This window comes from Trichomycterus rosablanca, chromosome 11, assembly GCF_030014385.1.
Source record: "Trichomycterus rosablanca isolate fTriRos1 chromosome 11, fTriRos1.hap1, whole genome shotgun sequence".
Lineage (NCBI taxonomy): Eukaryota > Metazoa > Chordata > Actinopteri > Siluriformes > Trichomycteridae > Trichomycterus > Trichomycterus rosablanca.
Genome location: NC_085998.1, coordinates 34,008,686 through 34,034,366, shown reverse-complemented (window position 1 = coordinate 34,034,366; position 25,681 = coordinate 34,008,686). Strand labels below are relative to the sequence as shown.

The window sequence follows — 25,681 nt, the reverse complement described above, 5'->3', positions numbered from 1 at the left end:
TTAGAATCTATATAATAAGTCCACAAACAGTGCTACAGTCATTTTGGAGTAACTCTGCACCCGTGTGTCACACATGGCTGCATATAAAATCAATTATTTAAAAAGAATAATATTCTGTCAATTTTAAGGCAAATTTGGGGTAGGCCCTTCCCTGTTCCAGCATGACTGTGTCTCTGTGCACATAGCAAGGTTCTTAACAAGGTCAGGGGAGCAAAGTCAGAGCAGACACTATGCAAATACCCAGTCTCCAACCACACCCTCTCACACCACGCATTCACCCATTCACTCAAACCTATGGGCAAGTTAAATTAGACAGTCCAGCTTCTCCATGTTTTGGAAAGTGAGAGGAAAGCAGAGAACCCAAAATAAATCCCAAGAGGACACAGAGAACCAAATTCCTCACACAGACTGTGACAAGAATCGAGTGTTAAACTCAGGTGTGCCATGATGCTTCTCCATATTAGACAAAGTATTACATGATGTTATAAATTATATTGCTATATTAGTTTAAAATCATATTACTAAAATAAACAAGATGGTTATACAAAATAATACTAGCAAATCCTGCTAATGTAAAGTAAAATCACAAATTTATAAATAGCCAATAGTTTAAATGACTTGATCTCCAATAATAAAGATATGATGTACAGTACTTGGATTATATTAACTAGGCAATGGATGATGAAACTAGTGCCAATAAATAAAAGAATTGTGGAACCTGATGTTTAATAAAAAAAAATCATTGTGTGTCAAACCAAAGGGTCAGAAACTGCATGTGGAACAATATTAAACATGTTTACATAAGGTTATATTTCATATAACATTTATTACTATTATATGAGTCTATTTTGTAATTATGTGGGTAAAATGAAGAAGATGAAAAAATGAGCAATTGCTTTATCAATGGTGCAGTGAGCAAATTTAGTCTGTTATTGTCCATACTTTGCATTTTGCTTAGGGCACAGAGTTTATATAATTTACATTCATGGCATTTAATGGATGCAAATCCTGGCAATTGCAGGTTAAGGGTCTTGCTAAGGGGCATGAACCTGCAACCTTCTGATTACTAGGCCAGCACCCTAACCATTGAACTACCACTGCCCCTTAGAAGCTGCTGTCAATCTTTAAAAGTGCAGTCCAGACTTGTCTTCTAATGAAAACGCATGCCACATTATAAAGTGCAATACATCAAGCAATAATGGACAAAAATGTCCCTTTGCAACTTTAACAAATTGTATCCTTTTCCCCAAATGATTATAGATATGTGATATTGATATTGTGGTGATATTACAAACTTTACAAAGAGTCTACATACCTAAAAAAAAATTCTTTTATTCATATTTACTGTTTAACCTTTTGGAATTAGATTGCCAACCTTTGGTTGGATTCGTGTTGTCAAATTTTAACAAAATCAAATGGTCACATGGCAGAGCAAGATTCTCTAAAATCTTCACTGACACTTCAAACAATATCACGAGATCCTCTTGACAGACGAGAAGAACAAACTTCATCATCTCCATGTTTGCTGCTTTAATGTTTAAGCTCCGGTTCTTTTGTCCTTGCTCTGGTTCCTTTGTCCCGGAGTATCTATTCTTTTCAGGCCTGGCCTCCACACACCAGACTGGATTGCACTTACAGTGTCGTAAATCATATTACCACAAGCTTCCCTGTCAAACAACAATGATGTCATTACCCTTGGTAGTAATCTCTCTCTAAGTGAAGTCACATGATGTCACTGACTGCTGTTGCTACAGCAACAGCGGCAAAGGAAAACTACAACCAGGATACAAGAGCTGCGTCCGGAATCGCATACTTAGAGAGTACGTACTAGATTGGAGGAAGTATGCACTACTCTGCCGGTAAAAAAGTACATACTTCCAGTACAGAAGTATGCAGTATGCACACAACACTGCTACGCACTACATCCGCCATCTTTCCAACGTCAAGTGATGACGTGGGACGTGATGACGTAATATCACTATGGTTACAGACTCATTACAAACCCCACTCGCCAAACTTTTGGATATTTATCGTGTTTTTCTTATTAATTCGTCTTTAAAATGTTTTATTTTATTTATCTTACTTACACTCGTAAACAGAGGACCGCTATCTTTCTTGTTTCTTATTACGCTTCGAACGCCTACGCAGCTCCAGTTGCATTATGGGATACATTAACGGACCGCAAGTGTGCATCGCTTGCATACTCAAACATGGCTGCCCAATAAGTAGGTCATCCGGGTACTTCTCGCGTACCTCTTTATTTACACTATGTATTCGGACATACTAACCGCTCTCGCGTCCTCATTTCGCGTACTGTTGAGTATGGAAGTATGCGATTCCGGACGCAGCCCAGATGTTTACGGAGAAAGCGTCAGGCAGGGAGGTTGGAACTGGGTTAGAGCTTTGTTTACTTTCACTTAGGGAATGACAACATTAAAACGCTTCGGAATCAAAAATGTCACGTCTGTTTTAGAAAAGCAACCCCACTGTACACACATAAATAAACACTGTGGGTCAAAAAGGGACGGTAGTATATTTGCCCATAACTTTGGCAAATGTTATCAGAGCCGGATCACGATGAATAATTCAAACTGACTGATAATTCCCTAGAAATTTGACTTGTTGAACAATGGGCCTGAGGTTTGTCTTCTTGGCTGAGCACTAGTTACAAAGGAGAACTTACAAATGACACTACGAAAGCGAAGTGGCCGACAAAAAGCGCACGTACCCATAACGTACCTATATAGGTGTGCACGCTTTTCACAGATCTTACACAGCAATTTTTAAATCATCCTTTTCCCTTTTTCTATTTCCAGAACATTCTGCAAGTTGTCTCAGCCAGTTTATAATCTTTCAGCAGATACCAGTACAAATTCTGTCCTCATTGATCCTCATCTTGTGTTACAATGTTGTCGTTTGCTGTTCTTGAGCAGAAGCACAAATGTGTGTCATGGTAACCTTAACTTTAAATAAATAAAATGACGTGTTGTTGTGTCTAGCAGCGAAGGAGTTTTGAAAGTTGATCAACATTTGCCAACATTATGAGCAAAGTACAGAGGTTCCTTTTTTGATACAGTGTAGATAACAGCTACAGTTTATGAGCTAGTAATACATGTACAGGAATTCCCATTACGCTCGAGGTTATGGTCACACAAACAAGACTGCAGGCTGATACCTCATTTTTTTCTCGAGCATAAACGGACAATAAGACAAGCCTGATTGGATTTAGGGCGGGTGGGAACTCGGGCAAGAGACACCAAATCTGATTTAAACTGGTTTATTATCAACAAACTCATAAAAAGTAGCAAAGTGTGCCTTCGGAGTTTGAACCTGTGGAACTCGAGCAACTGTATTAGGCATTAAACACACAATCAACAGCTCATGTAAGCAACTGAAAAATGTTATGGACAGAGTCACTCCCTTCATTACTAATTTAAACCCTGATCTAAACCTAGCTGTACGACCATTTCACAACATCTCATTCATCATTTGATTATTTAACTTCTGTGAAACATTTTCAGGGTCTTTAATATTTTAAATGATTCAATAAAATGTGAAGATGATATTTAACCTTAGTACCTACAGATGACAACTCAACATTACCAACATCAGCAAATTCATTTAGGGATTAGGTTTAAAATGCTGAAGTCACAACAGAACGGGATGGCTAAAGGCTATTCTTCCACAAAAGTAGGAGTCTCCCTGAGTCAGACATGATCTCATAACCAGGATAAAGGTGATCGGTGATGTAGCCTAATATCAGTGGGAACAAACTGTCTCTTTTTGTTGAGACATGTCACACATTGTTACATATGCTGGGTTTAATATTCGTTTAAGCTACGACCAGTCTGTAACTGCTGCAATTCACAAGTTTAACTTAATATCAGAACATAAGGACACTTTCTCCTAAAGAAGAAGAAATGCATCTGCAAATGATTTCTAAGGGCTGCACATATCAGCATAAAACATATGATGTGGTTAGGATGTGCTGCATTGACTTAATAGCTTAAAGTTACAACAGGATTCAAAGCAGCTGTGTATCAAACCACACTACTGTAATTAATAGTATGTCTAATTAGTGCTTTTTAAACATATAGTTTAACACTACGTAGAAAAAAGGATGCAGTTTGGGACGCAGCCCAGCCATGAAAACACTTGTGACCTTTTTTTTTTGACTGTGCTATAGCATTGTAGAGCAAAGTGGAGCTAAATAATGTCCTGTTACCCATAAGAAAGAATACAAAATAAGAATAAAAACTGAACAATAAAAACAAAACTGTACAGCAAAATAAAATAGTAAGGCAATTTAGGAAACATTTAGTATCAGGAATGGCCTTGTGTACATTAGTTTGTGCCAGTATATTAGATTGAACTCTTCTACTGTTTGCTTGCCAGATTAAAAACCCGTCCAACAGTGCTGGCTCCATTTTAATGAACAAAACAGTGCCTGCAATATGTTAAATTTCACAGCAAACTTAGTTTTATACAGTATCTTAAACTGCAAACAATACATCCGATGTCACTTTAGTATGTTGTTGGCTTTAGTAAGTGATTACCTAATGTGTGTCCCTGCCCATTTTGGCCTCCTCAAGTGCACCATTTCCATGCATGCAAACACGTCACTGCTTTACCTAGACTACTGAGTGCCTGAAACTGTGCTCAGTACAGAGCAGTGGATGAGCATGTTATGGAAAGCCATATTAGACAAACAGATGAGACCATTGCAGGCATAAGAAATCCTGGAAAAACACCATTATTTTATTAAATTGTTCTTATCAGAAAAATATCAGATTAGTATATTAGTGTGTACAGTTTTTAAAAAGGGAGGAATCTAACAACAATCAAAATAAAATCATTACAGATGGTTTAAATTAGTTAAGTTTAGGACCTAAAGGGCAGTTAAGATAATATGATGCACTTCTACCTCTCTCTTTTACAAAAGCCAGAATTTCAGTTTGAGCGAACATTTGCAGAAAGCTCAAAATTCTAGAACAGTCAGAATAGTGCTGCAGTCAAATTCAAACGTGAACTACACAACAATCAGCCTGTAAACTCAAAAATACTCTGACCTGTCAAGCTACAGACTCCACAAGACATCTTTAGGTATACTGTGATTTCTTGCACCAAGACCAAGATATCACCACCAGCAGATTCCTGAAGTCATGTAAGCTGCAAAATCTGGCCATGCACCGGACATTCAGCACATTTAACAGATCCAAAAAAAATCTGGCCCTTGCCAAAGTCAATCAGGTCCCTTTTTTATTTATTTCTGCATTTTCCCATATTTTCCCAATCTACTCATATCCAACTATGCAGTTGCATCATTCACCAAGCCAGCACGTGTGTCATTGCCAAGCACTTCTTTTAAGCAGAGACTGGTTAACACAGAGAGCAGTTTTGCATACGGAGAGTCACACACTGCTGTCCATTATTCACCATCTCTGTGCAGGTGCCGTCGACCAGCCAGAAGAGGCTGCAATTGCATCCTTCCTGACAGACCCAGCCAATCATGTCTGTTTAGGCACCCAGCTGGTCGACATTACAGCAAAGATTTGATCCCTGATGTTGTGCAAGCAACAAGGGTCACGAGACTACACAGAGGAGTTGGACATATCCAAATCTCGGAAAGTGAAAATAAAGAGGAATAAAGGCTGTAGTTTTTTTTTCTTTGGCTTAAACAAGCAAAACACTTTTCCCCACAGACACATGTGAAAACCCTTTACAGATAGCGGAGGCTTTAACGGCTGCAAAAAGAGGTCTTTGTTATTGCCCATGGCTTTCAGAAATGATGTCCTAAAAGCACATGATCAGTTGTCCTTATACTTGTACCCTTATGTGTAAGATTTTGGCCCAAAAAGAATTTGGAGACCCAGGAGAACAGGCAGACATGAATGAACTTGTTAAGTGATTAATGCTTTTATGCATGTAACAATGTCCATTAACATTTTCCTTTAACCTGTAATTGCTCTACCTTAAATAAAGATCACACAAGACTCAACAATGTTTCCACATGTCATAACATCATGTCCCTCATTAAATTCACAGTTACTGTTGACTATTAACATCATCAAATATGAAACCTTTGAATAACAAGACACACCTAGTTGCCTAACAAAGACAATACAGAGTCTGGTGAGCATCCACCCCATCCTGAGGACGTACACGAACATATTTCCACATTACTGCTAAAGATTTGGCTATATAATCATCAATACGGTGTGCCGCACTATGTGAGTCCAGTGGTAGGTGGAGAAAGTATTTGCTTACAGGGTAAATAAGCAAGAGCTCAAATAATAAAGCCATGGCAGTGTAATGATGAGAATGAGATCCTGACTGAGCGAACCAGTACACTCCTGTACATTATGTCATAATTATGTCCTTTTATCAGTTAATATGTTATTAAAGTGCTCAAACAATATGCACAATAATACATAATACAAATAGTTGGGCTGTTCTGCATATGTGTAATATTATATTCTACATACACCGATCATCCATAACATTAAAACCACCTCCTTGTTTCTACACACAATGTCCATTTTATCTGCTCCACTTACCATATAGAAGCAATTTGTAGTTCTACAATTACTGACTGTAGTCCACCTGTTTCTCTGCATGCTTTGTTAGCCCCCTTTCATGCTGTTCTTCAATGGTCAGGACTCTCCCAGGACCACTACAGAGCAGGTATTATTTGGGTGGTGGATCATTCTCAGCACCGCAGTGACACTGACATGGTGGTGGTGTGTTAGTGTGTGTTGTGCTGGTATAAGTGGATAAGACACAGCAGCGCTGATGGAGTTTTTATAAAACGGATAGTTCCGGTCCTAAAATCTGATTGGCTGAGCCGCGTTCGAAGCCGCTGTAAAATCCCCAATAACGCACACCTATGACCACCTCACATCATTCCATATTAATACGCCACTGAAAAGAAAAAGTGAATGTTATGTGCGCCCTCATGTTATGTGCACAACCTTCCCCGAGATAAAATCGCAGTAACGCACGTCTCTCGTGGCTTATTGCTTTATTAAACACCTCACTGTCACTGCTGGACTGAGAATAGTCCACCAACCAAATATATCCAGCAAACAGCGCCCCGTAGGCAGCGTCCTGTGACCACCGATGAAGGTCTAGAAGATGACCAACTCAAACAGCAGCAATAGATGACCGACAGTCTCTGACTTTACATCTACAAGGTGAACCAACTAGGTAGGAGTGTCTAATAGAGTGGACAGTGAGTGGACACAGTATTTAAAAGCTCCAGCAGTGCTGCTGTGTCTGATCCACTCATACCAGCACAACACACACTAACACACCACCACCATGTCAGTGTAACTGCAGTGCTGAGAATCATCCACCACCTAAATAATACCTGCTCTGTGGTGGTCCTGACCATTGAAGAACAGCATGAAAAGGGGCTAACAAAGAATGCAGAGTAACACATGGACTACAGTCAGTAATTGTAGAACTACAAAGTGCTTCTATATGGTAAGTGAAGCCAATAAACTGGACAATTTGTGTAGAAACAAGGAGGTTGTTCTAATGTTATGGCTGATCAGTGTATGTGCAAAAATAACTGGATAAAGAAGAGTTTACCTGAAATCAGAATTAATTCTTAGATTAAAGCAGTGGTTTTCAACTTTTTTGTCAGCTGGACCAAAACCCAAGACAATGGACAAATGTATTACTGAGGAAAAATAAGTACAGAACACTTAAGTGTGGGCCTCAAGTCAAGAATCACATACTGAGAAGCCCTGAATTAAAGTCATGTATTGTGAGGAGTTTTGCAATGTTTATAAGCTTAAAAACATTTTGATTGAAAGGTATTAAGAAAACGCTCTAATAGTTTTCTTAGTCAGTCACTGACAGCTTGAAGAAAAATGCTCACCAAACCATTCACAATCATGTTATTACTTTGTGTTTGTAATAGGCAAAGACATTTCTGGGCCTTGTCTCAAATATGTCAGCATGTCCATATTCAAAGTTGAAAGTAATTCCTCCAGAATGGGTTGCAGTTTATCCTGAATCTCAGGTTGTTGAAAATGGTAAATGGAGATGGTAAAAATCATACTGTAGGAGAGATTTTCACTTCCATTCTAAAAATAACAGAAAGATTCAATAACAACAAAAATCTAAACAAACCTGTTAACCACTTTTCATTGAAGCACCTGAGTAGACTTGCTTGTTTATGCAATTTATTTTCCAATTCTTGCCAGCTTTACTATACAGCCAAACTACAAGCACAGCCACACCCATTACAAACGAATATATAAAATAAATCATATAAAATAAGTTTTTTTAGTTTGGGTTGGACCCATTCCTGTTCCACCAGTGCACAAGGATGAGGATTTGGTCTGGACGAACTCTAGTGGCCTGCACAAAGCCTTGACCTCAACCTTAGTGAGCACCTTTGAGATCAATTGGGAAATGGATGCAAGCCAAGACCTCTAGTCCAAGTGAAGTGCCTGAGTGGGTTATTGACTGAATGAGCACAAATGTCCACAGGCACACTGGAATATCTTGAGGATTATAATCTGCCAATGTGCTTTTCAGCAGAAGACCACTAAGAATTTCTGAAGAGGCACATATACAGACATATGTCCAACATCAATAAAGAAAACAACAGCGTTAAACAGAAGGCAAATATAACTAACATTATTGTTATGTATTTATTCATTAGGATTTTATCATCATATTCGGACAGGTTATTACTGGCTACACAAGATTCATCAGTTCAAGTCTTTAATGTCAAACACAGTCCTGGACAATTTTGTATCTCCAATTCACCTCACTTGCACGTCTTTGGACTGTGGGAGGAAACCGGAGCTCCCAAAGGAAACCCACATAGACAAGGGGAGAACATGCAAACTCCACACAGAAAGGACACAGAACGCTTTGCCAAATAATAGTTTTTCAGGCAGTGTTGTTCATTTGAATTGATCTCTATCAACTGATGATTGAATTAAAAGCGGAGCTGCACATTTTCGACTCATTAGTGACACCAAGGGAAAACCTATGTTGTGCTAAAAGCTGAATCACCATGCATTAGTTCACAACAGTACAAGTTACTGAGAACATGGGTGTTTTGCCAATTTTAGCACCTCCTGAGAGAGGATGCTTTGAGTCAAATGAGAAAAAATGTTCTTACATACATGGACCTTAGAACAGCATAAAGTGATTGTATATGCTACAGTTAAAGATATACCTCATTATCACCTCTCAGTTTGACCTTAAATCAGAATCAGAATCAGAATCAGAATACTTTATTGATCCCAGAGGGAAATTGCAGTTTTTTACAGTAGCACCCATTTATGTCAAAATAATAAACACTCTACTCTCTTAAAACAAAGAAAAAAGAAGAAAAATTTAAAGTTAAAAAGTTATATACACACAATTAAATAATTAAAATGCTTACGTTATTATAATTGCCCATGTGAAAAATGAATATTGCACATATGAAAAAACTGAACATTGCACATATTAATACTGAATATTGCACATATGAAAACTGAATATTGCACATATGAAAACTGAATATTGCACATATGAAAACTGAATATTGCACATATGAAAACTGAATATTGCACAGATAAACCATAATGTCACACATTAAGGGAGGAATTATAGAGTTTGATGGCCACAGGTAGAAAAGACTTCCTGTGGCGCTCTGTGGTGCATTTTGGTATGATGAGTCTTGCACTGAATGTGCTCCTTTGTCTCATCACCGTGTCATAAAGTGGGTGGGAGCCATTGTTCATAATAACCTGCAGCTTAGACAGCATCCTCCTCTCCGACACTGCAGTGAGGGAGTCCAGCTCCACACCAACAACATCACCGGCCTTGCGGATCAATTTGTTGAGTCTGTTGGCATCTGCCACCCTCAGCCTGCTTCCCCAGCATGCAACAGCATAGAGGATAGCACTCGCTACCACAGACTCATAGAAGATCTTGAGCATAGTCCGGCAGATGTTGAAGGACCTCAGGCGCCTCAAAAAATAGAGCCGACTTTGGCCCTTCCTGTAGAGGGCATCAGTGTTCTTAGTCCAGTCCAGTTTATTGTCAATGTGTACTCCCAAATATTTATAGTCCTCCACAATGTCCACACTGACCCCCCTGATGGACACAGGGGTCACCGGTGCCTTGACCCTCCTCAGGTCCACCACCAGTTCCTTTGTCTTTGTCACATTGAGCTGCAGGTGGTTCAGCTCGCACCATGCAACAAAGTCCTTCACCGTTGCCCTGTACTCATCCTCATCATCCCTTCTGATACATCCAACTATTGCAGAGTCATCAGAAAACTTCTGTAGATGACAGTTCTCTGTGCAGTAGCTGAAGTCCATGGTGTAGATGGTAAAGAGAAAGGGAGAGAGGACCGTTCCCTGCGGCGCTCCAGTGTTGCTGATCACTCTATCCGACACACAGTGCTGCAGGCGTACATACTGTGGTCTGCCAGTTAGGTAGTCAACAATCCAAGACACGAGGGGGGCGTCTACTTGCATCACTGTCAGTTTGTCACCCAGAAGAGCAGGCCGAATGGTGTTGAATGCACTGGAGAAGTCAAAAAACATGACCCTCACAGTGCTGGCTGGCTTGTCCAGGTGGGCGTAGACTCGGTTGAGCAGGTAGATGATGGCGTCCTCTACTCCCAGACGGGGCTGATAGGCAAACTGGAGGGGGTCCAGAAGTGGCTGGACTATGGGCCGGAGCTGATCCAGGATGAGCCTCTCCATGGTCTTCATGATGTGGGACGTCAGTGCTACTGGCCTGTAATCCTTGATGTCACTAGATCGCGGCGTCTTCGGAACAGGAACAATGCAGGACGTCTTCCACAACACAGGGACCCTCTGGAGACTCAGGCTCATATTAAAAACATACTGCAGTACTCCACAAAGCTGGGTGGCACAGGCTTTAAGCACCCTGGGGGGGACCCCATCAGGTCCTGCAGCCTTGTTTGTGTGGAGTCTCTTTAGTTGTTTTCTCACCTGGTCAGCAGTGAGGCTCACTGTAGAGGTGATGGGTGGGGGAGTGGTGGAGGTGTGAGGTGGATGATCCCAGCAGGGGGGCAGACTATTAGGAGGAGGAAAGAGGGTGAGTATAGTGGACTGCTGAAGACCAGCAGCAGAAGAATCAGGACAGGGGAGGACAGAGCTTGTAGTGTCAAATCTGTTAAAGAACAGATTCAGCTCATTGGCCCTGTCCACACTGCCCTCTGCTCCTCTGTTATTGCTGGACCTGAAGCCGGTGATGGTCCTCATTCCACTCCAGACCTCCCTCATGTTGTTTTGCTGGAGTTTCCCCTCCAGCTTCCTCCTATATGTGTTCTTAGCCTCCCTGATAGTTGTCTTCAGTTCCTTCTGGATCGTTCTCACCTCCTCCCTGTCTCCAGCTCTAAAGGCCCTCTTCTTATCGTTAAGGAGAGCTTTAATGTCCTTTGTTACCCACGGCTTGTTATTTGGGTAACATTTAACAGTTCTGGTCGGTACAGTGGAGTCTACACAGAAGTTAATGTAGTCAGTGATGCACTCTGTGAGCCCGTCGATGTCCTCTCCGTGCGGCTCACAGAGTGCCGGCCAGTCCGTAACCTCGAAACAGTCCTGCAGTGCCTCGTACGTACCCTCAGACCATCTCTTCACTGTTCTCGTAGTCACAGGCTGACTCTTCACCAGCGGCACATACCGGGGGCTGAGGTTCACCAAGTTGTGGTCTGAGCCCCCCAGAGGGGGGAGAGGGGAACAGCTGTATGCCTCCTTAACATTAGCATACAGCAGGTCCAGTGTTCTTTCTTCTCTGGTAGGACAGTCCACATACTGAGTGAAGTTTGGTAGTACCTTGTCCATAGTGACATGGTTGAAGTCACCTGATATCGTGATGAATGCAGTCGGGTGTTGAGTTTGGAGACGCGCTATGGTTGAGTGAATGACTTCACACGCCAACGTCGGGTTGGCAGAGGGGGGGATGTAAGCAGCCACGATAATATCACTGTCACTGATAATATCACTGTTAAAGGCAGTCAGTATATCACTGTTACCTTAATAAATCTTTAATCAATCCCTACATAGATCAAATCTGCACTACAGTATTAGAAACATTAAAGATGTAGTGGTGGTTAATATTCATTAAACATTTCATTTGATCAACATCCTTCTCAGGGTACTCAATGGTTAAGGTGCTGTGCAAGTTTAGTGAGCAGTACAAACTGAATTATCTTCTTTTATATGAGCTTGATTAGGATAATACAAACATTGTTTCTGGAGAACGATGACAAAAAAACAAACAAGAAAAACAGTTACAGTTGGGTGAGAATTGAATAATTTTGTATCTCTCTGGCTGGTGCATGTACAAGAAGACTTTGTAATGTACACTACTGCACGTGAGGTTCCCTATAACTATATATACTCTATAAAAAACTATAACTTTAAAAGAATAACAGTATCCATTTGTGTCAGGATCCCAGTGTTGTGCTAAAGAAAAACAGCAGCCTGACCAGAGCAAACCGGATCACTTCAGCTCAGTGAGCAAAGACTCACACAGGCAAGCTATACAAATATGACATACCAGCTGCTTCTCTAATATTTGATTAGCCTTAGATACTAAAAGACTCCTGATTACCAAACTCATTCAAATCTCTACATGAACAAAATTGCTCTGGACAAAGCTAAAGCTGTGCACAGATTTCTTACGCTGTTACACAGGATAAATATCTTCTGAGATCAAGGACTGTAATGAGTTAAGCAGAAGGCTATTATTACCCTCACAAAGACTAAACGCAGAAAGAACGTGTTAACCAAACAGCAGGGGGTATGATACAGGACCAGGGATGTAAATCTTGCTCTTTTCTTGTAACGGATAACCAACCAATCAGTCAACCATTACCTAACATGCTTACTGTGTGCCATTAAAATAAAACAGTGAACATGAAAGAACACCAAGATGATCATAACCAACATAAGCAATCCATAAATACTGCTTCATCCAAGATCATGTGGAAGGTCAGGCACATGTGCATCATTTAACCACAAAAGAAATGGCACCAGGAGGCTCTGTAGGACAATCCACCTCACAAAGTACAGAAGTGAAAGACCTGCTGGTAATGTGCTGATACCAGATACCACAGGACTCCTTCAGATGTCTTGTGGAGTCCATTTCCCAGCAGGTTTTGGCAGTATATTAGGCAGAATGTTTTAATATTATGGCTGATCGGTGTAAACACACTCACTGTCCTGTCTGTTGGTAATATACATCGATTTATGACCAATAGTGAACAGAAACAGAAGTCTACATTGGTAAAGTCTGCTCAAAAGACTTAGCAATCAATGCGTACTACATAATGGCTTATTGGCTGAATCTACCAACAGCATCCATTTGATCTAAACAGCTAAAATATGTGATACAAAATACAATGAAAATATAAAAATGCAAACACAGAAATTAACTCTCATTTTTTTAGTATACTCTTATCCATCTGACGTCACGAAACCTTTAAAACTCAGCACATCAAGCCTTCAATCATCTGCTTTTATAACACTCTGTTCTGACCTCTTGGCAAGAATGAGAGAACAGCAAGTAAAAAAATTCAGTCAGAGTCTGCAGTGAATTCCTGAGGCTGTAGTAACCAAACAATAACAGACACAGGTTGAACACGCTTCCTTTTATGGACAACTCGGTGCCCAAAATGTGCACTCACTCACTCACTGGCAGCTTTTGCAGTGCCAGTTACCCATTAATTCATGAAAGTACAAAAGCTGCACTCGTTTATATTTAGTAATGAACCCAAACCGCCTGATCCTTTTACGACTAGGTTTTGGTTTATTGGTTTTCAATTTACCCACAGTGTGTTTTAGAAATGGGCATGTTTTTTGAAATAAACTAATATCCAAATGGATCCCAGTATTCTTTTTGAATCTACTATGTAAATATTGCATATTTACAACTTCATTTAAACGTGTACATTATACTTGGGCAATCTTTGGATTTTTAAATTCAGCAACAGTTCTTTTTATGTGACCGAACAATTTGAAACACACTTTTTTAGCTCTTTAATGCTTAACTTGTAATAAGGTGAAATTATACATACATAGTGCCCATCAAAAATATTGGCATCCCAGAAATACATGAAACAGGCTTGCAAAAAGCATCCAACTGGAAAATCTGGAGTGACCCAGTGTTAGTTAGTGTTAGGAAAAACACCTAAAACCTGGTTGGAGTGCTTAATTAAGCTTGGGGTGGAACCATCACAGTGGCATCATTACAGTAAAGCCTAGATTATTAAAATTTTTCATTTATCTAAAGTCCAGTGATGAAAACATAATGCTCACTACAGCTGACCCAAATAATACCTACTCTGTAGTGGTCCTGGGAGAGTCCTGACCATTGAAGAACAGCATGAAAGGGGGCTAACACAGCATGCAAAGAAACAGATGGACTACAGTCAGTAATTGTAGAACTACAAAGTAGTATATTTTAATAATGTTTTTTTTTCAAAATCCTTTTTGTGAAACACTTACTTACAAATGGGAACTCAATAAACTCTTTTGAGATATAACTTTCATGAAAGTATATTTTTGTCATATTACCCTCCCCACAACCCAGTGCTCTGAAGTGCTACCCAAGAATCTCCCTTAAACAGTAACCTGGTCATTCAAATAAACAGTCACACTTTTTCACACAGTAAAACTGTTCAGGAAAAGTCAAACATCTAATCTCACTTTGGCCTTTTCAACCCCCATAATAATAATCAGAGCTGAGTCAGCAGGAAAAGCCCTTTCTTTTCTTCCTTTTGCCTGTCTCTAATGCACTCTCTTCCAGTCTGTTTTTACCCTTACTAGTAATAAAAAACGTCTTTTGGAATAGGTTTCTTTCTGACAAAAAGAACTCTCGTTATTAACAGCTAGTAGTATTTCAATTATACTTAATTACTTGTTAATAAAACACACCAGCATTTTCTAATCTTTATTCACCACATCTGTGACTTGGAAGATTACCACATACAAGAATTTTAACATTATCTTGTACTGATAAAAAAGAACATAAACAATCTATTGATTAAACAATCACAATCATAAGGGAAGTTGTTAAATGTGTAAGTGTTTAGAATTAGCATATTGCAGATTCATTAAAGCAACCATTGCATATACATTGGATATAAAAAGTCAACACACCTTTATGATGTAAAAAATGAATCGTTACCAAGACCAAGATAAATAATTTTAGAAATAATTCAACCTTTAATGAAATCTACAATATGTGCAGTTCAATTGAAAAACAAACTTTTTGAGGAATAGAATAAAAATAAAAACTATAATAATGTGGTTGCATAAGTGTACACATCCTCTTATGATTAAGGATTGTGTTTGCATTCAGAATTTATCAATCACATTCAAACTGTTAAATAGCTGTTACTTCCTAACAGGGTTGTAGAATAGCATTCACCCAGCAGCATGACCGCTATCTGCTCCCTTGTGCGAGAGGGAACAGGAGGAGCACTGTCAGTGTCACTGTCCCTACAAAATAACCACCAGTGGGCTACTGGTGTGCATGTTTCTCACCAAACTGTCAAAAACAGACTCTATGAGGGTGACATTAGGGCCCAATGTCCTCTAGTAAGGCCTGAGCTCACAAACCACCGTGCAGCTTGATTGGCATTTGACAGAGAACTGGAGAATTGGCAGGTCTGCCATTGGCACACCATTCTCTTCACAGATACATGAAGGTTCACACTGAGCACAGGTGTGAAAGAGTCTGAAGACACCGTGGTGAGTGTTATGCAGCCTGCAACATCATCCAGTATGAGCAGGTTTGTGGGTGGGTCGGTGCGGGTCTGGGGACACACATTTTTGAAGGGTTGCATAAACCTCTCGTGAAAGCCAGCAGTACCCAACTGCTGTTAGGTACCCGGGATAGATTGTAGCTGGCGCATTTCTGACAGTGGTCAAGCAAGTGTACAATAAACATCAGACAGTTGTGGGTGGAATGTCTGGAGCCAAGGATATAGGCAAATGCCTTGTTTATGCTTGTATTTCCCCGTTCATAAACTAGTCATTACATTTTCTGAAAGTGTCCTCTTGTGTTCAGCTCGACACCCATGGCATCAGAGGTTTCATGTTATCTGACCCCAACATTCATCTGACATGCCATACACTGACACACTGCAACATGAGACACAGAAGTGCTCTAAACATCGTAAAGGATCTATTGCTGCCCTTACACTATTAAAAGAGTCAGCCCTCTCTGCTGACATTACAAGAAAGTGTAAAAACTTTATGATCAGTAACAGAAGGCTGCAGTGGAAGGGCTCACACTGGCTGATTTTATTCACTACTTAAGTTGGGGATCAGTCATCTCAACAACCAAAAAAAAAAAAAGACAGAAATTTGCGTAGTGTGGATTAAGCATACATAATTTTAACAATGTTCACTACGATGTATTAGGAGAATAAAAAGAGCTTTTTACCAAAATAAAAAAATAATATTCAAAGCTAAAACAGTGCATATAAAAATCCAATATTTCAATTTTCAACAAAACCAATATTAAGGGTTTCAGTATTAGATCATACTGATGAAATAATGACAACAAGTACCTAGCAACAACTCATACTTAACACATAGCAAAGTTATATAAATAATCAAGAATATGATGGTGGTCCTTCATCTACATTTTCATATACATTTGTATTAATACATTTTAGAGAACTACAAATTTTCCTCTTTTGCTTTGCAGGAGAGTTGCATTATTTAGGGACGTCCCAATCTGATACCTGTAATGATGTCCACACTGGCTGTAAATGTGTGTGACCCGGTATTTACATGAATTCAAAAAACTAACTATATTAAAGCCATCGCCCATCACATATCTGATATTTTGCATAGTTTTCCTGCAGAAAGTCAACTAGGATATTAAAAGGATGTCAGTATTGATATAAAAATGCATCACAGCTTTGATATCAATATTGTATCTGAAATGTAAGAATTGTAAGTTTTGCATCCACAAAACTTCAGTCATGTTACTGTAACCATGGTATTTTTAGGGGTTTATTTATATTCATTTCCTTGTTTTACCACTGCTCTGTCCTGATCAGGGTCACAGTGGGTATGGCTCTCTCGGAATCACTGATCACAGTGCAGTAACACAACCTGGACAGGACGCCAATCCAGGCCTTGGCCATCATACCCTCTTAGACATAGCCAATCATGTCTGTCTGTAGTTGACCTACTGGCAAATTGAACCGCTGAGGATTCAAACCGTGGATCCCAGTGGTAGTGGGTTAGCGTAAATTACAGCTTATTGTTTTACTATCAGGTAATACAGGTTGTCTGGTTTTCTCTCTATAAACATGTCAGTTGCTTTATTTTAACCCAGGTTCAGCAGGGGCATTTTTGTGCATAACAGTCTCTAATCCAGTGACGATAAAAGTTGTAGACAAATATAATTATTAACAAGGAATAAGAAGAGAACATGCCACCAAATTAAATAACATTATGAAACTTTCTATGTCAACAAATTAATAATCTAAGCTGATGTATGTGTTTGTTGGCAAGGCAAATTTTCTAATGATTTCAGAAAACCCACAATGAGCTTATGAAAGAATTCTAATTTGTTAATGTATCTATTTGGACAAATAAATGTGTTTCACTACAGAAAATCGAAAATCATTACAATCACTTCAAGAACATCCTAACATGTTTCCTACAAGTCGATGTAAACACTTGAATTTAACTATTTAATGGCATAATGTAGAATGTAGAAAGAGTCACAGGCAGCACCTAGTAAGTAATATATTTGGGGGAAGAGGACATAACAACTCTATTTCTGAAATCCTGCGGTACAACATGCAAAAGGTGGATTGTCTGCACTACGTTTGTCTTAAATGTAAATAAGCCAGTGAACGAATGAGTGTGTGACGTATTTCAGTGGATTGGTGTACTGTCCAGTCCAGGGTGTATTCCTGTATTACGGCCAAATTGTTGAGTAGTGATGAAGGCACTGTGACCCTGACCCAGATCAAATGGTTAGTAAAATAATAATTTAATAAATAAATAAATGAACAATAAGGAACGGGTGTAAGAAAGGTTGCCAAATCTGCACTGTAACCTGCATGACTTTTGTAGAAAACACTACTGATTCATTCATACTTCACTAATCCTGGTTCGTTTTCTCACGCAAAATTTGCTCCTTAGTGGCTTAGCGAGCAACAAAATGAATCCGATCTCTATTTTCCGATCATTAACATCGACAGCATAAACACATCTCATGAAAAACAACACGATCACGACTTTGAATCAGCACAAGCGTGATGTTACTAGGCGATTTGCTTACCTTCATGGGATCCTGTAACCGGGCAAGATTTCCACACAAACACGGGCTGGTTTGTTTATATATGTATTCCAGTTACGTTCTTCATCGATTACCTTACTGAATCCATGATACAGGTAAATCCAACAATCACCACGATTTTGTTGATGTGATCTAAAAATAATAACTCTTTCTGGACACGTTCGCATACATACTGCAGCTGCCTGCAGAGAGTTGATTCATTAAAGAGTCGATTATCCGATTCCTGCACTGAGAGTCGAGAGTCAACTAGAAAGCTCACAGTTTGACAGAGCTTGAATGATTCAAATATAGTTTGCTTAGTCAGTAAAGTCAAGATTTCCATATTTTGGTCTATTATGTCCCTTTTGTGTACCACAAACTACATCCATGCTAGATATAAATGTAATGTCATTTACAACCTTTCGCTTTTATAATACGTATGATGTTAAATTAGCAGAACCAACTATGTATTTTTACTATTACAATCATTAAAATGCTAGATAATGATCAATGTTAATTGTCTGTATCAGCTTATCACAACATGGACAAAAACATCCGTTACTAGAGCTCATTTTCAAGGACAAGCAGCTCTGAAATGACTGCCTTGTAAATTCACTCAAAACACTTTGAATCAAAATCGGGAGTCGGTTCCTAAAAACACTCAAATTGACCAGCAGGCGCTTATGGACTTGCTGAGAACCTGAAGGACGAAACTCTGTGAAAGCGAAGAGGGGGGGTGGGAGGGGGAAGTGCACGATCATTTTACTTAAAGCAACTCTATATATTTTACAGGCGCAAAAGTCGATAAATACAAATTATATTAGTGGTTAAAATTTGATTATTATATATTCAACATAAAATTCATTTAAATTCAAACAGAAATACAATATAAAACCGGCCCCTCCCCCCTTGGACTGGCGCGTACATTCCCACAAATTTAATCCTATTGGTTTGCTGTAATGACGTCATCCTGGGCGGTTACAGTAAACCAGCAGGTTGAAAGCAGTTAGAGCTCAGTAGCCAGTTTGCTTTTGTTTATTTATATATTTATTTAATTATTTTCGTGTATTAATTATTACTGCTTTATGCCGGTCAGTCAGGCTTGCAGTGAGCTAGTTGCCATCTGAGAACAAACAAGGCAGAAAGCCATGGCGAAGAACTGGCAGGTCATCACTCAGTCACATTCACTTGCTCATTCACACCTATGGTCAGTCTTAAGCACAAGACTGCAAGGAACCCAAAGAATACTCATGTGTACATGATGAGAACATACCAAACTCTTTACAGACAGCATAATCTCAGCATGACCATGATCAAACCCATGTTGCTGTGTGCCACTTTACCAGGTGCGCCACAGTGCCAACATGCTTTCTTTCTTTTCTATGTGTGCTTTCTGTGTGGAGTTTGCATGTTCTCCCCGTGTCTGCGTGGGTTTCCTTCCACAGTCCAAAGACATGCAAGTGAGGTGAATTGGAGATACAAAATTGTCCATGACTGTGTTTGACAGTAAACTTGTGAACTGATAAACCTTGTGTATTAAGTAACTACCGTTTCTGTCATGAATGTAACCAAAGAGTGTAAAACATGACGTTAAAATCCTAATAAATACATTCTTCCATGTTTTTGAGACCTCAGTCATGTTTTAGCCTAGATACTTTGGTCCTATATGAGTCTTGCATGTCAGAGAAGGATTGTGTTAGCCTGTAGAACTCTTGGCTGGTGAAGATGCTGTGTGGATGGCCATGGTCCCCTGAATGCACTGGAGAGGGATTTCCCCCCTGATTTCTACTTGTCTTTTAAGACCTTAATGATTATATGCAGTGTCATAGGGAGATAAACGAGACGTGATAGAGGATGTGTATATATCCTCATTTAGGCATGCACATATGTTAATGTCAGCCCAGAAAGTCAATGACAGAGAGAGTAACACTTTAATATTCATTGTAATATTTCACTCAGAAAACAACATTGTAACAGCCACACGTTTGTTTGCCTCATATGCATGTTTTGGAAAAGCAAAAGTCCAAAAGAGGTTATTTTCTTTAAACATCTGTCAGTGATCTGTGAACAATATGCATTTTTTTAAATCACCTGAAAAAAGCCCCCGTCAGACTTCAAGTCAAACGATTAGCTCATCATTTTGGCATTAAATAACAGGCATTCAAAGTTTATGGTGAATCTCTAAGAAACAGGATTGGAAGAAGCTGCTCTTGTACACAACTTTCAAAGAGAAGTAAAAATACGTTCTTATCTGTTAGTTTGAGTGTTTTTAGGATATGTAAAGGCTGTACACTTTAAACCAGACAAGAGGTGTTGCTTGAACATTATCAGCACACATTCACTGTTCCAATCTTTTAACACCCACCCTGACTCATACTCCTGGCTGCACGAGATAATCAGTCAATACACACTGAATTATATTGTTTACACAAAATAGTTACAAAATTATTGGACACGACGCTGGGATTGTACAATAAAGTTGGACAGAGTGGGTATGTGATTTCTTATAATAGAAACCTAAGTGTTTTTCTTTTTCATAAATATTTATTTTATTTGTATTTAAGTCTGTAGTCACACATTTTAAGTATTTTATTACTACTAGTTACTAATTAGTTATTACTATCTAGTTACCAAATACTATCAATCTAGCAGGATTACTTTTGTTATATATTGCTATTTAGAATCAATACTACTTTTTGTTGGAAATAAATCATATATAAACTGTAATGTATACCTATAAATGTAAAAAAAATATATAATATAAAAATTGCCCTAAATAATTATTTATATCTCCTGGTTTGTTTTATTTCTGCATGAATTTATTAAAGATAAAAAGATATTGAATACCAACTAGCCCTGTGTTTAAAAAGGTAACTGCCCTTTAGATACTTAAGCAAATTGTAATTGGAATCAATTAGACTAGTACAACCAGTATTTACACAAAATGGCTCAAAATAGACAGAATTTGGCTTTTGCTATGGCAACCCCAATTACCATAAAGCTTAGATTTAAATCTGATTTAATTTATAAAAATAACACAAATATTTTATATTTTGTATTTTAATAGTTTTATTATTTTATCCACCTTTACCAAAAGTTTAAATAAGCTGACTGTAAATACTGTGTAAGCACGGAGGACTTCAGCACTTCAACACGATTGTATGGAGAAATCTACTGGGTCTGTTCTACTGAAGCCACATTCAGTTTAAACCATTCTAACTATACACTTCTAACTTTTCAGCCTCTAATCCTATTCAGAGCCTCACTGTTAAAAATGATTCAACATCTTCTGACCAATCAGAATCAAGTATGGAGATAACCCACCACAGCAGAAGCTGGAATTAAATTTTTAAGAAGTGAGATATGCGCTAAAGAAAGTGAAAAAGAGAATGCATCTAAGAATGCATTTCATGTAGCCCACATGTTTCCATTTATGGTTTTACAATAGCAATTAATTACAGCCAGCGTTATTAATGATGTGAAATACTTAAAAGGACACCATATACAGTGTATCACAAAAGTGAGTACACCCCTTACATTTCTGCAGATATTTAAGTATATCTTTTCATGGGACAACACTGACAAAATGACACTTTGACACAATGAAAAGTAGTCTGTGTGCAGCTTATATAACAGTGTAAATTTATTCTTTCCTCAAAATAACTCAATATACAGCCATTAATGTCTAAACCACCGGCAACAAAAGTGAGTACACCCCTAAGAGACTACACCCCTAAATGTCCAAATTGAGCACTGCTTGTCATTTTCCCTCCAAAATGTCATGTGATTTGTTAGTGTTACTAGGTCTCAGGTGTGCATAGGGAGCAGGTGTGTTCAATTTAGTAATACAGCTCTCACACTCTCTCATACTGGTCACTGAAAGTTCCAACATGGCACCTCATGGCAAAGAACTCTCTGAGGATCTTAAAAGAAGAATTGTTGCGCTACATGAAGATGGCCAAGGCTACAAGAAGATTGCCAACACCCTGAAACTGAGCTGCAGCACAGTGGCCAAGATCATCCAGCGTTTTAAAAGAGCAGGGTCCACTCAGAACAGACCTCGCGTTGGTCGTCCAAAGAAGCTGAGTGCACGTGCTCAGCGTCACATCCAACTGCTGTCTTTGAAAGATAGGCGCAGGAGTGCTGTCAGCATTGCTGCAGAGATTGAAAAGGTGGGGGGTCAGCCTGTCAGTGCTCAGACCATACGCCGCACACTACATCAAATTGGTCTGCATGGCTGTCACCCCAGAAGGAAGCCTCTTCTGAAGTCTCTACACAAGAAAGCCCGCAAACAGTTTGCTGAAGACATTTCAACAAAGGACATGGATTACTGGAACCATGTCCTATGGTCTGATGAGACCAAGATTAATTTGTTTGGTTCAAATGGTCTCAAGCATGTGTGGCGGCAATCAGGTGAGGAGTACAAAGATAAGTGTGTCATGCCTACAGTCAAGCATGGTGGTGGGAATGCCATGGTCTGGGGCTGCATGAGTGCAGCAGGTGTTGGGAAGTTACATTTCATTGAGGGACACATGAACTCCAATATGTACTGTGAAATACTGAAGCAGAGCATGATCCCCTCCCTCCGGAAACTGGGTCGCAGGGCAGTGTTCCAGCATGATAATGACCCCAAACACACCTCTAAGACGACCACTGCTTTATTGAAGAGGCTGAGGGTAAAGGTGATGGACTGGCCAAGCATGTCTCCAGACCTAAACCCAATAGAACATCTTTGGGGCATCCTCAAGCGGAAGGTGGAGGAGCGCAAAGTCTCGAATATCCGCCAGCTCCGTGATGTCGTCATGGAGGAGTGGAAAAGCATTCCAGTGGCAACCTGTGAAGCTCTGGTAAACTCCATGCCCAGGAGAGTTAAGGCAGTTCTGGGAAATAATGGTGGCCACACAAAATATTGACACTTCAGGAACTTTCACTAAGGGGTGTACTCACTTTTGTTGCCGGTGGTTTAGACATTAATGGCTGTATATTGAGTTATTTTGAGGGAAGAATAAATTTACACTGTTATATAAGCTGCACACAGACTACTTTTCATTGTGTCAAAGTGTCATTTTGTCAGTGTTGTCCCATGAAAAGATATACTTAAATATCTGCAGAAATGTGAGGGGTGTACTCACTTTTGTGATACACTGTATGTAATATTTGTGTTCTATTTTAAGCTAAACAGAGAGCCTATACAATCAAGTTGTAAGGCAATATGAGTGAGAGGTTGTTTATAAGATGACACTCTAATAGGCTACATGTGTTACATATAAATCAAAAAGGATTTTAATTCCTGGGAAATGAGATACTGTTTGGATATTGGATATTATTACCCTTAACTACCCACATGATGTGTGAGAAATGTCTGTTTTTCTGGAATGAATGTACACAGAAGAGATCAGTGGAACTTAATATCTGTATAATAAAAATTAGGTGCATTAAAATGTTTGTCTGTAAACCTGTAATCTTGTCTCAATTCATTTGTTCTGCATGCAAATACTGGATAAAGTGACCATGTCATTACGCAATTATCTGCTGACCTTTCAAATCGATTACACCCAAGCCATCACAAATATCACAGTAAATCCAGTGTACAGTATATAATAATAATGCCTGCCGTTCAGCATCAACATGAAGACTAATGGGCCATGCAGAGGATGCAGGACAGCTTGATGCAGTATACTAGAAAATGTAAATACTAGAGCTGGGCTTGCTAATTAAATATACTATAAAATTCAGCCAGCATATCCCAAAGAAGCTGAAATCTTGTTACAGAGATATTAAAACAATCTGAAACCTTATTAAACACAGAACATTTCTGGTTCTAGTGACATCATAGACTACTTGGCCAGATCTATAGGGACAACACTTTTAATTAGCAGCTTTAGCTATTTTATCCAGACTCATTACTATCATGCCTAAAAATATAGTCATGTGATTTGCCATAGACACAATTGGCAGTAGTGATGAGCTTAGAGACTATTTACAGGATGTTATATGTACTATGATCAGTGCTTCACATTTATGTCCTGCTTGAGGTGCATCTTAACTTTAAGTGCTGTTTTTTTAATGAAAACATCTAGGAGCAACAAAAGCTCAGCTCAGCTGTAAGTCCACACAAGCTCAGAGAACAGGACTGCTGGAACAGAGAGCATACTGTAAATATAGTCAATTGGTAGCCCACACATGGCCCTGAACTTAACCCCGTTTACCACCCTTGGTGTAAATGGAATGACCAAAGCCTTCTTGTTTAATGTCAGTGCCTGTGATACACTTAAATATCACAGAAAGCCTTTCTAGCAGAGCTGAAGACTGTTATAACCACAAAAAGAGGGCCTCTTCATATTAATACCCATGGTTTTGAAATGGGATGTTTGGAATGGTCACATGATATGGCTGATATTGTGTAAATAAAGTAAAATAAATGATTTCAATGTAGGCTTAGTACATAATAAATGCAACTAAGTAAAAGAAGTGCTTAGAAAAGAAGAACTCAACCCACAGAGCACACTGGGATTATTATATAACAACAAACTCATAGATCCACTCCTTAATAATACAAGTAGACATCCAAAAACATCTATTTTGTCACTCATTTTATTCTTACTCCTAGTCCTCCTCAGATGGGGTGCTCTCCATTTATGATAGCTGTGATGTATGATGCCATCTCATCACAATAACACAGACAGAGAAACCATATTTGACACTAGCACTGTGCAAATCTACACACAAATCATGACACACCTGAAATCAAACGCAGTAAAGCAGAAAACATCAGCCCCATACTTACAATAAGAAGATCTGAGACAGCTACAGACCATGCTGTCTACTTGTTTAGACTTGCTAGTCCTCCCCCTGTTGTCCCTTGTATCCTTTTTTCCCTTTTTCCTTCCCTCCTGCACCCGTATTCTTAGCACAGTGAGATGCAGACTGGTCCAGAGCTCATTGCCATGGTTACAGGATGAGGAAGGTCTCACGTGATACAGTTGGCAGGTGTGAGAAAAGGCAGAGCAGGCCACAGCCCCTCCTCCCTCAGATGATGCAGATCATCCTGTTGTGTTCACAAAGAAGAAAGCCTGTGAACACAATGGTTGTCTTAAGAAGATGGGTGTGGTGCAGGGAGGCGTGTTTGTGTGTAAGGGGAAGTGTTTAGGGCATGACTGTTTGCCTGAGCTTGGAGTTGGATGAGTCAGTGTGTCCTATTAAATTTGTATCTAACATAAACTGGTGGGCAGCCGGCTGCCAGGATACAGGAATAACACAGCAGCAAGGCAGCCGGGCATTCCAGAGTTCTCTAAAATGTGGCTGTTTGACCTGCTGACCTAAACTCACACAGCGGCAGCTATTTATATTGTTTGGGCTGCTGGTAACCAGTGTG

The 25,681-nt window shown here is 39.3% G+C and overlaps 1 protein-coding gene across 23 annotated transcripts in view; it reads right to left on the bottom strand.

Annotated features, from left to right (window-relative positions):
* Positions 1-25,216, bottom strand: part of mical3a (microtubule associated monooxygenase, calponin and LIM domain containing 3a) — a 75,614-nt gene extending 50,398 nt beyond the window's left edge. For 22 of the 23 annotated variants that reach the window (XR_010013986.1, XM_063004233.1, XM_063004241.1 and 19 more), the window contains exon 1: positions 18,310-18,476. The gene's annotated coding sequence lies outside the window, so the exon portion shown is untranslated. Of the gene's footprint in view, positions 1-18,309; positions 18,477-25,093 lie in introns of those variants that run through there. The other variant, XM_063004234.1, reaches the window with a different exon arrangement.
* Between the last annotated feature and the right edge of the window lie 465 nt (positions 25,217-25,681).